Genomic DNA, 16,863 nt, shown 5'->3' with positions numbered 1-16,863 from the left:
ACTTCTATTGTGGTCCTTGGGGGCTCCGGGGGCCGGGGTCGGTCAGGACACTGCTCCTTTCGGGTTCAAGCTGAGGGATCCCAGAATGGGTAACTGGGCAGTACATGCCACCTTTCCAGGAGGGTAAACCCAGCTCCTGGACACAGCCGGGCCCGCGGCTCCCTGGGCGGATCGCGGCGGGTCAAGCGGCGCATCCCGGGGGCGGAGCTGCTAGCGCAGCTGCGCCCGCGCCCCCATCCCTGGCCTGGAAAAAGCAAAAGCATCTCTTGGTGCTAGGCTTTCTTCACGTAAAGTGACTACCACGCGTCAGAAAGAAACGGCTGCTTTCTGTACACCCGCAGACCACTGCGGAGAACAGGGACTTGGGATCAAAAAGGAAAACGATTTCAAAACAAACTATTGCTAGCTGGCTTTTTTTCCCCCTTTTCCCTCTCAATTTTTTTAAGGGCGGGGGGAGGATTAAAAAACAAACAAACAGAAAAAGTAAGTCGGCATCTCACAACTGCAGCTGATTTCCTGTGTAAACGAAAACCATGTGATGTTCCATAAAGGCTTCAGCTTTAAATGACAGGAAATGAAAACCATCACGGGAAAGGAAAGCTTCGGAGTAAACTCCCAGCGCTGATATCAGTACGGCGACAGATCAGGGGGATGGCTGCTCATGGGGGCCGGGACAGCGCCCCCTGCCTCCCCGCAAGCGCTTCTTCTGCGGGAGAAATGGGGCGGCGGCGATCACACCCCGGCGCTGCGCCCGGCAGCTGGGCTTTCAGTGAGGGAGCGAGCTGGGAAGAGTAGTCTTTTCTTTCTGCACGCCTCGCCGGGGTCAGGTCGCGACCCCGCCACGGCGTTCAGTCGGCGGTGCCATCCATATGCATGAAGGCTAATTAACTCTGAAAGGCCCGGCGGGCTGGGCCCTCCCCGCCGCGCAGGGGTGGGGTGGGCGCGGGGCCCGAGCGTCTCCCCCGAGGCCAGGCCTCCGCAGCCCCTCCCGCGCCGGCCGAGTGCGCACGTGTGCGCAGGGAGCGCGCGTCTCCGCGGGGCGGGGACCGGCGGGGCCAGGGAGTTAGGCGCGTCGCTCGTCGCCAGCCTAGCAACACGTGCTGACTTATCCAGAGAGCTCCCGCCCGGCCCCGGGTTCCCTGCGTTTGCTCGGCTCTGACATGAGGCTACTCGGCTGGAAAATCAGTCGGGCACGTTTCGCTGACGATAAATCCCCAGAGGGCTCTCCAGCTGCTACATTTTCCCTAGCTCCCAGTACTTTTAGGTTTCCCAGTTCAGGGCAAGCCAGCAGGTGCCTTGGCTTCCATGAGGAGGCAATCTGGGGGGTGACCTTTTCTACTTCTTCCTTTATCAGTTAAGACTCTTCATGTTTAGATTTTACAGGCTACCTTGAACTAGCTTATGCGAACTAGAGAAAGCTTATTTTACAGGTAGAGGGTTTGCTAGTGGACCCACGACCCAGGATGCACCAGGCTCAGAAAGTTCCTAGTTTCTCCTTCACTCACCTTTTCTTCTCTATTTCTGCCGCTTTTTGTTCGACTGGCTTCCTCTAGGCCTCTTTCTCAGTCTACCTGGCACATACGACGATCCATTCAACAGGTGGGCTCAGGGCAGCCCAGGTGAGGCTGCATTTCCTGCTTTCAGGCACAAAGTCTCCGGTTGGCCCCGCTTAGATCACGTGCCCAGCCCTGGCCCAATCCGCTGTGAGGACTCAGTCACATGCCACAAACATGGCTGCCGTGGGCCCACCCCCACCCGCGGCGGGTAGGGGAGACTTAAGGCGTGGGAGGGGCCGGGCGTGCCAAAGGGCATGTACTGCGCTAACTCGAAGCCTGATTTTAACCCGGCGTAGGGTAATTTCCTCATGGCTGGCTCTCTGGGCTCCTGACGCAGCGCTAGCTTCGCCTTACAATAAAGAGGAGGCAGGATTCCTTACGCCGAGTTCAGGGGCGCCAGGAAGAACATGCCCGACTTCCCTCCGCGTCCGGCAGGGAGTTAGGTGTGAAGTCGCAGACGCGGGGCAAGACCACAGCGGAGGAGAAGCCGACTTTCTCAGGGAGACTTCCGTGGCCTGGGCCAGAGGAAGGGTGGGGATCGCCAGGGGAGGAGAGTGGAGCCCGGTGCCTCCTGGCCGGAGGGAAGCTTGCCCGCGGGCGTGACTGTCTCTCGCATTAGACTTCTTGAGGGCAGACCAGGTAGGGAGGTGAAACACTTAGCGCTCTTGGTCATAAAAAATAAATCTACCTTGACGAGTTCAGCAGAAAATGGATTTCTTAAGTGTATTAGGAGGCGCTAACCCTAACACAACACTCAAAAAGTGGCTTAACACAATTAGAGGCTTATTTTGAGGTACAGTCCAGAGAGGGGGCATTCAAGGGCCCCGGACTCCTTTACTTCTCCTGGCTCCACCGTCTTCTAGGGATCTTGCGTCTTCCACTGGGTCTCTCCCCCATCCTGGGAGCTAAGAGCATGGAGGACTGCACGGGGGTGGGATGACGGGGTGCTTGGGAACAGGCATGGAAGTCCTTCACTTCTGCCCACATTCCATTAGTTACAGCACAGTCATGTGGCCACACGCAAAGGCCGGGAAGCCTGGAAAAGGCAGTCCAGCAGCCCAGCCCCGTGTGTGCCCAAGGCCAAAGAGAAAACGACTCAGGCGAGCATCTAGCCGTTCTCTCAGGTGATGTTAGAACACGCAGCGTCACGGACGGGTGCGGGTAAGAGCTGAGGCTGAACTTCCAGGAGCGTTCCCAAATCCCGGCCTCAGGCTCCAAGGATAGACTGCGGTGGCCTCCGCACTCGGAGCCACTAATGCCAGAGGCCTGCCTGGGTGCACGTGCCACCTCTGCTAGCACTAATGGAACTTCCGGTCCCAGGGCTTGACCTTGCAGTGTCTGGGAAACAGCCGCCACCACTGAAAGGCGGATGTCTCTGCCATCACCCAGAACACTTCTAAGAAAGTATGGAGGCCCCAGGAGGAACTCCCTCCTCCTCTCCCTACCCTCACCTTGTTTGCCTCCAGGTCATTCACTTCCAAGTTCAGGTCTTGAATGGGACCATTTGAGGGGTCAAGCCTTTATCCTTCCTGCAGGGAAGACTGGGAATTCGAGTTCTGACCTTTATTCTGGGAAGGCAGGACTCACTGTGAGCTCTTCATGTAAGAGGGAGAGAGTAATAAACATGACAGATTTCCACCATCCGGGGCGAGTGGGGAGGGGGAACTTCTGGTCATTGCAGCTCTGGCTGGACCTAGATAACATGGTTGGGAGGAATTAGACATTATTTTCAAGCAGTTCCAAAATCAGAAAGGCCAAGTGGCAGAAACATAGGTTCTTGGAGTTGGGAAAAATGTTAGCAGTTACCTGTCTTCAACTTAACGCTGAATCCCTCTCCCGAAACTTCCCTGTGATCACCAGCCCTAGTGAAATATTCACAGTGACAGGTGACTCAGTACTGCCCTACAGGACAGCCCTTTGGATTACTTTTTGTTCCTAGAAGGTTCTTTTTTTTTTTAATATAAATTTATTTATTTACTTTTGGCTGCGTTGGGGCTTCCTTGCCGCTCGCGGGCTTTCTCTAGTTGCGGCGAGCGGGGGCTACTCTTCGTTGCGGTGCATGGGCTTCTCACTGTGGTGGCTTCTCTTGTTGCGGAGCACAGGCTCTGGAGCACAGGCTCAGTAGTTGTGGTGTGCGGGCTCAGTAGTTGTGGCTCTCGGGCTCTAGAGCTCAGGCTCAGTAGTTGTGGCGCACAGATTTAGTTGCTCCGTGGCATGTGGGATCTTCCCGGACCAGGGCTCGAACCCGTGTCTCCTGCATTGGCAGGCGGGTTCTTAACCAGTGCACTACCAGGGAAGTCCTAGAAGGTTCTTTTTTAAGGGAAGCAGAAATCTTACTTTCTATTACTTGCACCCCAGGCTCCAGTTCTGCTCTGGGACGCCACATGGGACAAATCTATCCTGCGTACATATGACACCTTTTATGCTCCAACTTCCTGTCCTTAAAAAAAAAAAAAAAAAACTCTTCTCCAGGCTGAACAGCCCTCCTTCTCTCCATTCCATTCCTCATTTGGTGATCTTCTCGAGAGAGACTTCTGGGCGGAAGATCAGGAGGACATATCCCCAAAGGCAGTGCTGTACATTTCACTACTTCTTACAACTGTCTCAGAGAGATGCACACACATTCCAATTTGACTGATGGAAAAACCAAGGTCCTGAGCAATCTGGCAATAGAAGAAATCCAGGGTCCAGATCAAGACTTGAAACCAATGTCCCTCCCACGAGGTTCCATCCTCCCTGGGTCCATCCAAGGGCCACCTCTCTATGTGCTGCGTCCCTGGGACTGTGCAGATTTCCAAGCCTGGGGAGGTCTGGCCTAGAGATGCTCTGATGGCCCGACTGTGGGGCTGTCACCTTGGTACCTTGCAACAGTTACTGCAAACAAAGACACAGACATAGAAACAAGTCCTCCTGTAAGAACCTCTGACCACATTCCCCTGAATGTGTAGTATGATGACTTACGAAGAAAAAAATTAAAAAACTCATTTACCCTGACATTTTCTGTTAAGAAGAAGAAAAACATTTCTGTTATCTTTCTGAAACCACTAGCTGTCACCTCTGATGCGCTCAGCCTAATGAGTCCCCACGAGAAAGGAAGGAGCCTGTTATTAGCAGAATCACCAGTGATTGTACAGAGCTGCTCTGGAAACGATGCTTTAATAGACATCGTGGGCAAGTTCAAATGTGGACGTTTCGCAGGCTGCCTCAACCATCCAGGTCCTGGACTCCAATCATGGCTAATGCCCCAAATTCTGGATCCGGTGCTATATCCATCTATTTTCCCACTGTTTTCATGATTATAAAGGAAATGGACATTGCAAAATATCTGGAAAAGACAGGCATATCTATATATATTAAAAAATTAAAATGTCCAGGAATAACCACGGCTAACAATTTAATGCCTTTCGTCTGGGTTTTTACACATGTATCTGCATATAATGAGGTTAATGTCATGCTACAGATCCAGTTTTGTAGGCTTTTTCCTCATCTAATACTGTATGGTGAGCATTTTGCCATATGGATTTGTTGAGAATATGGCTTCAAGGCTGAATCACATGCCTTCTTTCACTGGCTTGTTCCTCCGTCAGGAAACATGGAGTATGCCAGGCGCTGTCCCAGGCTTTGGGGACACAATTTTCAGTGAGACGGCCAGTCCGGCCCTTGGGGGGACTCACCACCTGGTGGGGGAGAAGGAAGTGGGGATCTGGTCATTGCCAAGGTGGTGAGCGTGGTGGGAAAGAACAGAGCGTCGCCCCGCGTGTGCCGGGCACCCTCGGTGGGCAGGGTGTGGCTCTGAGGAAGTCCTGCTCCAGCGCAGGCATGAACGGGCGAACCTGGGAAGCGGTCAGATCCCTAAGGGAAGAGGTGGAAACGACAGAGCTTGGCCGAGGACTGGATGGCAGGAAGGAACAAAGGGTGATGTCCGGGTCCCTTGCTTGGGCGCCGGGCGGGTGGCCCATGACCCACCTCCTGGTGTAGGAACTTCAGGCAGTCTGTGTTTTTCCTTCTCTTGCTACAAGCAGTGCTGCGGGGAACATCCTTAAACACAAGTCTGTGGGCACCTCTCTGCCGTGTCCTCAGGGTAAAGGAGGCACTGGGTCACGTGGTGGAACGGTTTTTCAGGATTTGATGTGTCTGAACATCACCTTCCAGAGAGACGTCCCCACGGTAGGGATGAGGGGCTCAGGCTGGGCCCCTGGTCCACATCAGCCGTAACGGTTACCGTGGTGACAACAGAGGGACGTGTGGGGTCCTCCCCACGTGGCAGGCTCTGTTCTCAGCACCTCACATACTTTTACTTATTAAAGCCTCACACCCCAGCTCTGAAGTCGGTGCTGTCAGGCCCTCATCCCAGAAGAGCTGAAGGAGGGACAGAGGTTCACTCACCTGCCCGCTGTCACTGAGCACGTAAGCAGGGAGGTGACACCTCGTGCCGGGCAGCTGACGCCGGAGCCTGTGCCCTCAACACCAGAGCAGCACTTTGTTTAATGTGGCCAACTGCGTATTTCTTACAAAACTGGATTTCTTTGAACACTAGTCAATCTGAATATTTTGATCTTTTTGCTTTGCTGTCATGTTTTTGGACATGGATATTTGTGTGTGTGTGTCTGTTCAGAGTGTGTGTGTATCTGTGTGGGTGTGCAACGTGTGTGCAGAGGGTAGTGTGTGTGAAGTGTGGTGTGTGTGCATACAGTGTGCGGGGTGTGTACAGTGTGCAGGGTGTGTGTATGCATCTGTGTGCACTGCCCCTTTGTATCCACGAGGGCCCGCGGGTCCCGAGCCCTGTGCGTGGGCGGCACTGTGAGTTATGGTGTTTCAGGGTGGCCTCCTCCTGTGCAACAGGTGCCGTCCTCTCTGGGGGTGCGAAGGGCTGGGAGGGCGCAGGCAGGGCTCAGACTCACAGGCGGGTCAGCACTGTGGTCAGGGGTCAGCGTGTGTGCAGGTCGGGCTCCACCGCCGCACCTGCAGGAATCTTGCTGGAGCACGTGACCGGGAGACCCAAAGGAGCCCGAGGCTGGCCCCGGTGGCCGGGGCGGGGGCCCTTCTCTGGGTGTCCCTCGAGCTCGGGCGTCCCGGAGCCCCCGTCCTAATTCCCGGCCCCGGCCCCTGCGCACTGAGCGGCCTCCCCGGGCCTTGCGGGGCCCTCCTTCTTCTGGCATCCTTCTTCCTGTTCTTCTACATACAGACTCTGTGAGCCTTTGCAGGTCAGAGGCTTCCCTGTACTGAAGAGTTTGCATCTTGCTTGAACACAAGCAAACGCGGCAGCTGGTAGGAAACGGTAAGTACAGTCTTTCCCCCTTATCCACGGTTTCACCTTCCGAGGCTTTAGTTACCTGCGGTCAACCGTGGTCCGAACATATTAAATGATTAACAATGTTGTGTTAGTTTCAGCTGTACGACTCACACAACTTTGTTAATCAACTCTGCTCCAATATAAAATAAAAACTTAAAAACGAAAATATCAAATGGAAAATTCCAGAAAGAAACAAGTCATGTGTTTTAAGTTGCATGCCATTCTGAGGACTGATGAAATCTCGCTGAGGTTGCTAAGATCTACGTTCAGAACAAATCTCCTATTCATGAAACTGAAGAAGGAAGAGAGAATTCGTGCTGGTCCTGCTGTTGCACCTCAAACTGCAAAAGTTACGGTCACAGTGGGTGACAAGTGCTTAGTTTAGATGGAGACGGCAGGACATTTTTACAATAAGATGTTGTACTATTATAATTGTTCTGTTTTACTTTTAGCTATATTTGTTCATCTCTGTGTGTATTTATACATTAAACTTCATCGTAGTGGGTAAGTATAGGAAAAAGCATAGTGTCTATGGAGTTCAGTACTATCCATGGTTTCAGGCCTCCACCGGGGGTCATGGACGGTATCCCCAGTGGATAAAGGGGGACCAGTGTAAAACCCACACAGGACCAAGAACCCACATTCTCAGGAGGCATCCTTGTTCCACCTGGGGCCCCGGTAAAACCTGGGAGGGGACCCTATGTTGCAGTGTGGTGTCCTGGAAAGTCCCTTCCTAAGTGGTGACTCCCAAGGGGGTGCGGTGGCCGGTTCCAGGGAGGGGCAGTCTCTGATGTCCCGGGGGACACAGCGGGCGCTGTCCCGCCCCTGGAGGGTCTCTCCGGAGGGGCTCTGTCATGTCCACCTCAGCTGGGGGCGGGGGGAGGGAAGCCCAGGCCAGAACAGGAAGTACAGTTGTAAATGGAGTGAATCTTTTTATTTTACCAGAACCAGATGTATAAAAGTACCAGGAAAAAAGGAAGCCATAGGTTAACTAAACAGACTACTGCCATCAGGAACAATGAAGTTATATGGCCATGAATGTCAAGGGCGTGGTTTAGGAGGTGCAATTCTGGGCTGGACGCCCCGGGCCGGACAGGAGGGCTGGGCACCCAGCACTTCCCGGGGAAACCCCTGGGTGCCTGGGTCTCCCACCCTGGCCATCTGCAGTTTGGAAGTGGATCTGTGCCTTGGATTCTCTGCCGTCAGCCTTGTCTCATCTGTGACCTCAGTCCCACCATTGTCTAAGTGCCCAAGTAGTGACCTTCACTAGCACTTAGCTGCCACATCTGCTGGATGGCAGTCCTGCGACTCAGACTGACTCCCGCTGAGGCCTGGGTGTGCTCACCTCGGTGTGTGGATGTGCACACAGGCCACACGTCTGTCTTCAGAGCATCGCCCTCTCCTCTGCTCCAAATCCCCCAGTGATTCCCACCCATTCTCCTCCTCCCAGTAAAAGCAGGTGGCGCTCCGATGGCCCTCAGGCGCCCCGAGGTGGGACCCCGCCACCCCTCTGGCTCACGCCCCAGCTTCCCGCCAGCCACTTCTCCACCGGGTCAGCTCACTCCCACCACAGCCTCTGCACTGGCTATCCCCCTCCTGGAAAGCGTCTCCAGATATCCACACGTCTCCCTGCCTCCAAGTCTCTGCCCAGATGTCACCTGTCGACCAAGTAGCTGTGACGGTGCAGCACGTGGTGCAAGGGGCAGGGGGTCTTCTGGCACCTCAGCCAGAGACACTAAGAATATTCCTGCTTAGAGGGTGCCCTTGTGGCCTTGGATCCCGAGGACAGGATTGTAGCAGAACCTGCAAGGGCCCGGGAGGTCCAAGGTGAGCTTCCCAAGTCACTTATTAAGTGGGTACCTCAAACCTGAACCCTCCAAGTCACAGGTGGCTTTTCCAATACGACGTGTGTCGCTCTGTGCATCCTGTAGCATCATTTCATCTCAAAGCAAAGGAAGGCACGTGACACTCTGGCCAATGGAGCCAGCAACTTACCACAGAATCCCATAAGGCAGGAAGGTGGGAGGGTTGAGGCCTCCACACGGCAAGCTCAGAGCCCAGCCTTACCCTCCAGGGAGACGGGGCGCATGGGCAGGTAGCCCAAGGAGAGGCAGCACCCACGCACCTGTCCACCCCCTTCTGGGGCTTGGCTCTTGATATCTTACATATTCTAGAATGAGCTACAGAGGCGCCTGTTTTAGAGCCAAGCAGGGCTATTTTATAGCAGATTTTCCTGTTTCAGAATTTGTAAACTGAGGCTTCCCTGGTGGCACAGTGGTTAAGAATCCACCTGCCAATGCAGGGGACACGGGTTCAAGCCCTGGTCCAGGAAGATCCCACATGCCGCGGAGCAACTAAGCCCGTGTGCCACAACTACTGAGCCTGCACTCTAGAGCCCACGTGCCACAACTACTGAAGTCCATGCCCCTAGAGACCGTGCTCTTCAACAAGAGAAGCCACCGCAATGAGAAGCCCGCGCACCGCCATGAACAGTAGCCCCCGCTTGCCACAACTAGAGAAAGCCCGCAGGCAGCAACGAAGACCCAACGCAGCCAAAAATAAATAAATTTATTTTAAAAAAATTTGCAAGCTGTGTTTGACTCCCTGTCTACTTCTCCTCTCCCCCCACCACCATCAGCTGCCCAGCCAGGCTGGCCAGGTCCCCTGGGAGTTCTCAGAGGTACCTGTGGTCCCCTGGAGGCAGGCCTGCTGGGTGGTTCACAGCTGCTGTATGCAAAGCCCTGTGGAGGGGAGGGACTTAGATGCAGGTGGGAGGGAGGCCTGGGGACCACTGGGTACTAGGCTCTGTTCTCCAGATAGCAGGAGGCCGGCGGGCAACTCTCCGACCACACACATCCGTCCGGAGCCTGCTCCCTGCATATCCCTCAGCCCGGCCTTCCGAGACAAACCGAAGCCCTACCCACACCCTGAGCGGGGCTGGAGGTGATGCTGTTCACTTGATGTATGTCTGGACACAGAGCCCGAATGTGCTGACGGAACAGATTCTAAGAACTCGGACGGGAAAATCTGTATTGCAAATCACACACTTAGTCTGGCTTTACAAGAGCCATTTATTCCGCGCACCGCAGCGGGTTCATCATTCTCACCCTCCTGGAAGCGCACAGATGAATTAGGGGATTTCCACCCCTTCTGGCTAAGAAGAAAGGGCAGGAGAGGAGGGAGCACACGAGAACCCTGGAAAATCACTGATCCAGGCAGTGGCTTTGGTCGCTACATCTGAATACTCACCACATTCGGTAACATGAAGTGGTGGTCCCCCTCCCTGGGCCAGAGGAGAAGAGAGTCATCTGTCACCCAGAGGCAAAAGGTCTCTGTAGAGCCTCAGGGGGCTCAGGCGTCAGCTGGGAGCTGGGAAGACGACTGCGGTGGGGACCGGAGGCAGAATGGGGGTGTTTCTGCCCGCAGGGATGGTCTCGGTAATGCAGGCGTGTAAACTGAAAGTCCCCTACAAGTTCAGGCGACAGGGTAATTACCTGCCCCACAGAGACTGGGAACGCGGGCCACACAGCCCGCCCGCCTCTTCTGTGCCCAGCACTGCACCCGCCTCCTCTGTGGGTTTAACTGTGAACGGATAAGGCACGTTGTGATCCCATTTTGCAGTTCAAGGTTCCGGAAGCCGGGGGAGCTTCAGTAACTGGCAGGACAATGGCGGGTCCGAATCCCAGCCCTCTGACCCCAGACCCACTTCCCTGTCCCTGCCCACTACACGCTGCAGGGGGAGGGGAGGAAGAAGAGATTTCAGGATGGAGAAACAGCATCAAGGGAGGAGGGAGATAAGGGGGCCTCCGACAAAGAGAGAACACCTGCGACGTCACCTTCCTAGTGACGGGGGTCCCAACCCCAGAAAAAGCCAACTCCCCAGGTTGGCACACACCAGCCTTGAGTGTCAGTTACATCTTGTCGTGACTGTATTTCTCAGCCCCTCTGGAGTGAGGGGGGGAGACAGAGGCCGGAGGAGACACTTTGAGCCAGTGTCCCTGGGGGTTTGGAAGAAGGGTAACTAAAGAAATACCTGAAGTCCATAAAAGCAACACATTTTTCTAGATCTAGGGATATTCTGGATTGTTCCTCAGAGGCCAGGACAGAAGTGCCCTCGTCTGAAATTCATAATTTACCACTTTGTCATTTCAATCACATCATCTCCAAAAAAAAAAAAGACAGGATCTTCTTTAGAGCCTAAACATTAAAAAGTCTTCACTAAAATTTAAACCTGAAAACAGTATTTTTCTGAGTATTATGGACTGTGCCATTAATAACAGAACAACTGCTTTTACCTCCCTGGCATTTCAACCCATTTCGCCAGGCAGCCAGGTAAAACCATATTTGCCTATTCTTTTAATTTTGTTGTTCCTTTACAGCAGATGACAATGATTTCCATTTGAATGATTCTCTTTTCCCCGTATGTGGAAAGAACTTGAAAAAGTTAACAGGGTAACTTGTAACGAGGCCTGCTCCGGTGTCTCCCTTACAGACATTTCAACTTGTCCGTCTCAAGGCAAAGATTTGTGACGCTGTAGAGAGACAGCCCTGCCCTCTTACAGCCCCTTGGGAGGAAGCCCCACCACACACACTGTCCTCTAGCCACCAGACTAAGTGGCTCAGAAACAAAATTTCTGAATTTCCCTCCCTTGCTGCCATCTTGGTCTGAAGTCCCACGAAGCTTCCTTTAAAGCAAGTTAGCGGTCTCTCTCTTCTCCCTTCTCTCATCCACACGGCTGCCAGCACCATCCTCCCCAAACACAGGTCAGGGCACAGTGTTCTCCACTTGGTCCTACTGTCTACATAAAGCCCTGTAGCCTTCAAGGTCCTCTTAGCACTGGGAGGTGTGAATGCCCCTCTCTCTCTCTCTCTCTCTCTCAAACACACCAGGCATTGTCATGCCATGTGCTGTATTTATGCTGACCTTCAGCCTAGAATGTCTCCTTCTCTGGTTAAAAATCATACTTGAGACCCAAATGAAATTGGACCTCCCAGGTTCTCCTAGTTGGAACGGATCCCACTTTCCTCTTTGATCCCACAGTATTTGATGCCTCCATTATAGCATTTGTTTCGCTTTGGTTTTTGTATCTGTTTAAATTCCTTGGGCTACAACATGTGCTTCTTAATGGCAGATGTCATCCCTTTATATGCTGTGCATATTGACTGGGTGTTTCTGTGTACAAGTCATGGAACTTGACACTGTGAGAATCTCATGTGATAAGGCATATGGACCTTTACTTTGAGAAGTGTGAAGTCCATACTTTCAACACGTGTGCTGGGAATAAATCCAATATCTTAAGTATAACAAGAGCTCGTACAAATCAATAAGAAAAGAGCAAATATCCCAGACACCGCTGGTGAGAATGTTCCTCGTCACCACCTTTCTGGAGGGCATTCTGACAATACACATTTAAAATATGTACAAACTTTTGTTCAGTAACTCCACGCTACGGAGCTTCACCTAAGGAAGCAGTTAGGACAGGCACAAAGATTAAATACCACTGTGCTTAATATCATTATGTTCAAGACCGGGTGATTGGTAATACTAAAAAAATGGAAATAGCACATCCATAGGATAGAATTTTTGCAAAAATAAAAATTATATTTTCGGAAAGTATTTAATGCACAGAAGAATATCAAGGCTAAAATATGAAAAAAGAAGAATACACATAAAAACCTGCTTCAATACCATAATGTATCGCTAAGAAGTGGTATTTTAGGTTTTTAAAATTTGGGTCCTCTAAATTTTCAACAATGATTATATGTCTATTTTAAACCCAGAAAAAAATTTTTTTTTTGGAAAGAAGAATATTAAGTCGAAAAGGAGACATAAGGCAAATACAGAAAGGCCCAGGGCTGGGATCCAGCCAGTACACATCAGTACACACCAGTATGTTCAGTGCAGCTGTAACGGCCAGTGGCCATTTGTTTGGTTGGGGCCCCCCATACTGGTCATTAAATATATTGAGTGTCACCCATGCAAATAACCATGATAAGTTTCTTAAAGCCCAGATAAAGCGCTTTTAAAAATGACATCCAACGAAAAGAATTACTTGCTCTAAAACCGTTAAGAAAGGGAATGAAATAGACCATCACATGCTCCAGCCTTTTGGAGTCACTGAGCTTAGGAGCTGGAAAGAATCTTAAAAGACCAGCAATGCCACAGATGGAGAAAATGTGGTTCAGAAGTATTCACCCACTGTCCCAAGGTCCAAGAGGTAGGGTGGTGTGATGGGTTGAATTATATCCCTCCCACCCGCCTCAAAACCCATATGTTGAAGTCCTAACCCCCAGTTCCACAGAACATGACCTTCTTTGGAAACAGGGTCACTGTAGATGTAATTGGTTAAGTGTAGATGAGGTCATGAGGGTGGGCCCTAATCCAATATGGCTGGTGTCCTTAAAAGGGGGAAACTTGGACCCAGACGTGCACATAGGGAGAACCCCATGCAAACACGAAGGCAGAGATGGGGGTGATGCTTCTATAAGCCAAGGATTATAGCCCAGGATTGGCTAAAGATTGCCAGCAAATCACCAGAAAGATAGGACCAGCACCTCTATCGCAGGCATTCGGCTGTCCTTACATTCGTCTTCCAGGCCCAGATGCCTGAGGCCGGAATGCTGGGTCTGGAACTTCCAATGAAATCCAGATTATGTGTTTTTTTTTAATTTTATTGAAGTATAGTTGATTTACAATGTTGTGTTCATTTCTTCTGTACAGCAAAGTGACTCAGTTTTACATATATATATATTTTTTTCATATTCTTTTCCATGATGGTTCATCCCAGGATATTGAATATAGTTTCCTGTGCTCTACAGTGGGACCTTGTTGTTGATGCATCCTGTACATAATAGTTTGCATCTGCTCACCCCAAACTCCCACTCCATCCCTCCCCCACCCTCCCTCCCCCTTGGCAACCACAAATCTATTCTCTATGTCTGCGAATCTGTTTTTGTTTTGTAGATATGTTGATCTGTGTCTTATTTCAGATTCCATATATTCTGTATTGAATCCTCTTACCACCAGGGCAAAGAAAGAAGCTATGAGGGATGGGGTCTGTCTTGACAGAGCTCGCCCTCTGATTAGGAAACAAGACACACTCCCAGGACGATAGGCAACAGCGATCCACTGTGTGTGGGATCTCACCACCCACGAAACACAGGGAGGGGCAGTCCCAGCCACGGAAGCCTCCTGCCCTGTCTAGTCTCCCAACACTGTGTTCCATGATCAAAACCACCCTGGACTCAGAAGCAGCTGGAAGCTGGAAGCTCAGAAGGTCAGGGTGGTGATGAGGTTTGTATATAAGGCCCACCCTAGGGTGGAACTCCTTAGGACAAAACAAGACAAAAGCATCAGGGAAGGCCCTAGGACCCACTTTCTTTAACTAGAAATTAGGCAGGAAAACAAGAGACCAGTGAGGTCTGGACTTCTGGTGTTCAGCCCCTGGGCTCACCTGGCCGGCCCCACTCCCACCCAGGCTGGACTCCCGGAGCCCCTAGTCCAGGCCCAGCCCTGCCCGAATCACCCAGAGAACCAGCCTCCCGGGGGCCCACCAGGACTCCGGCCAACTGTTCCGTGACCCGCAGAACCTTGGAGAACAGAGTATTTCCACAAAGCAGTTTTAAATCCAAACAACAGACTCTTCTGGAAACCATTGCCCCAAGCTGCAGGAGGCAAGGAAAAAAAAAAAAAAGAACAAAAACCCACAAATTCAAGTCCGTAATACATTCTGTGCATAGTTTGTGGTTTTAGAGTCACTTTAATCTTTCTCCCCGCTAAACTCTTCCAAAGATCTGTGCATCGGCCGAGCCAACCCGCGGTTGCACTTCTAAGCAAAAACCTTGTAAAACTAGACTCTGGACTGTGTCCCTCACAGGCTTGTAACATCTCCAAGAGCAAAGAGTGACACGATACACTGAAACAGGTCCAAGGAACCATCCCTATGTTTTGTGTCAAAGAGTTGCTTTATTAAAGTCTTAGGACCATGTGTCAGGCCGGCTGAAGGCATGTTTGCTTTCTTGCTGCAGAGCCCGGGTTGGCAGTCGAGCACGTCAGCCCCATCGTCCTGGGGGCTGCAGTGTGTCTGCCCAGGGTCCCCAGGCACTCCGCCACCGCCGAGCTAAGCCCACGGGTGCTTTGGCACGGCTGGGCAGGCAGCACCAAGGAGGGTGGCTGTGAGGGGGAGACTCAGGGGAGCCCCCATGCTCAGCGCCCTGCATCTCCCTGATAGATAGACCCCAGGACCCCAGCATTTGCTGAATCCATCCAGCCCCGCAGGCCAGGCCTATGGCTCTACTGCCCCTGATGGCAGAGAGCACTGTTCTGTTTGTTTTTTCAAAGTCTCCATTTCAAACCAAGAATTGTGAACACAACATTGTAAATCAGCTATACTTCAATAAGGTTTAAAAACAAAAAAAGCAGGGAACTGTATTCAATACCCTGTGACAAACCACAATGGAAGAGAATACGAACAAGGGTACGCATGTATGACTGAGTCACCTTGCGGCACAGGAGAAATTAACACAACGTCGTAAATCAACTAGACTTCGATAAAATGTAAAAAAAAGAATTGTGTCTCTAGGCTTGGCCTTGGGTCCCTCTCTTTCCTGAGGAAGCCTGGGACCCAGGGCCCAGGACAGTCTAGCAAAAGAAGCTATCGGACAAGGAAAAGCGCAGTGAATCTCACTACCTTAGCATTCTCGTCTAATCTAAGAGCGTTCACACTTCAACAGGTGTGGAAACACGAAGAGTGCCAGAGGGAATCTGTTCTCACCGTAGTGAGAGCGCCTGGCCTTGGAGTCGGACGGCCCGGGTTAAAGCCTGACCGGTCAGCTTGCCGCCCTCACGCCAGGCGGGTGGGAGCCCGTCCCAGAGCCTCCACGGGGGCCAGGGAGATGGGTGGTCACTCAGCATCGTGGAAGCACCTGTCTGTGCTTTCCTCATCACTCTGGTCTCGCCCGACGCGACCCCTGTGAGTTCTATTTCCCAGCGTCTCCCACCCTGAGTGACACAGGACGTGGGCTTGGGCTTTCCCCACCCCTCTGAGCAGACACACTGCACAGCCACACCCAGGAGTGGATCCCAGCGAAGCGGCATCACTGCTAGCACCCCCGACCTGAGGTTAAGCCTGGGAGAAATCGGAAACAGGCGTTTGCCGAGGGACCCTCGTCACCCCAGGGAGGGTCTCAGAGGCAGAGCACAGCCCCACAGCCTGCAGGAGGAAACGGGCGGCCCCAGAGCCGAGGGCGGCCGTGGCGGGGTGGGCATGTTGTCCTCCGCCTACCCACCCCCTCCATCCGGACCGGGTCGACATCCTCACCTTGGAATCAACAATCTGTCTCCAGCGCGGTCCCAGGCTAAGCACACACCTGGGAGGCAGGAGGGATGGATGCCACAATACCCATGAGAACCTTAGAGCAGACGTGCTTGCCGGCTAGGAGGGGCCCTGGGAGAGGGTGAGACCGGGGAGGGGTCAGCATCGGGGGACACCTGCCCGGCTACCAGCAGGGTGCAGGCCCTCAGGGGCAGACAGCGCCCGCCCCCGGGCCGACCACCAGGTCCAGCACAGGGAAGTGGGCATCACTCGGCTGCAGGGTTTGAATCTATGGAGGGCGCATCTGTGACCCACAGGGACAGTCCTGCGAGCATTGACCATGCCAGGCTCGGCCTGTCCTTTGGGCACCCACTGCCCGGGGACCTGGAGGCTGGGAGGCCAAGCCCTGATTGTCAACAGGCCCTTCGGCCAGCTGGTACCACACAGACCCAGCTGTGGGCTGTGGGCACCCACAGACACCCACCACCCCAGCCTAGCTTGTGCACCTGGAGCCCCGTCCTGGAGTGACGTCCCAGGACGCTGGGGTCAGTGAGGTGGCCCCGCGGTCCTCCTGACTGGAGATGTCTACACAGCTCCCAGCCCTCTGCTGCACCAGCCCACAAAGGACGGGGAGGAAGGGCAGAATTCCAAACGGGGTGAACGGGAGGAAGAATCTGGAAGGCAGGGCAATGGTGCCGGG

Source organism: Neophocaena asiaeorientalis, unplaced genomic scaffold (genome assembly GCF_003031525.2).
Source record: "Neophocaena asiaeorientalis asiaeorientalis breed wild unplaced genomic scaffold, Neophocaena_asiaeorientalis_V1.1 scaffold4, whole genome shotgun sequence".
In the NCBI taxonomy this organism is placed as follows: domain Eukaryota; kingdom Metazoa; phylum Chordata; class Mammalia; order Artiodactyla; family Phocoenidae; genus Neophocaena; species Neophocaena asiaeorientalis.
This window is presented reverse-complemented; position numbering follows the sequence as displayed.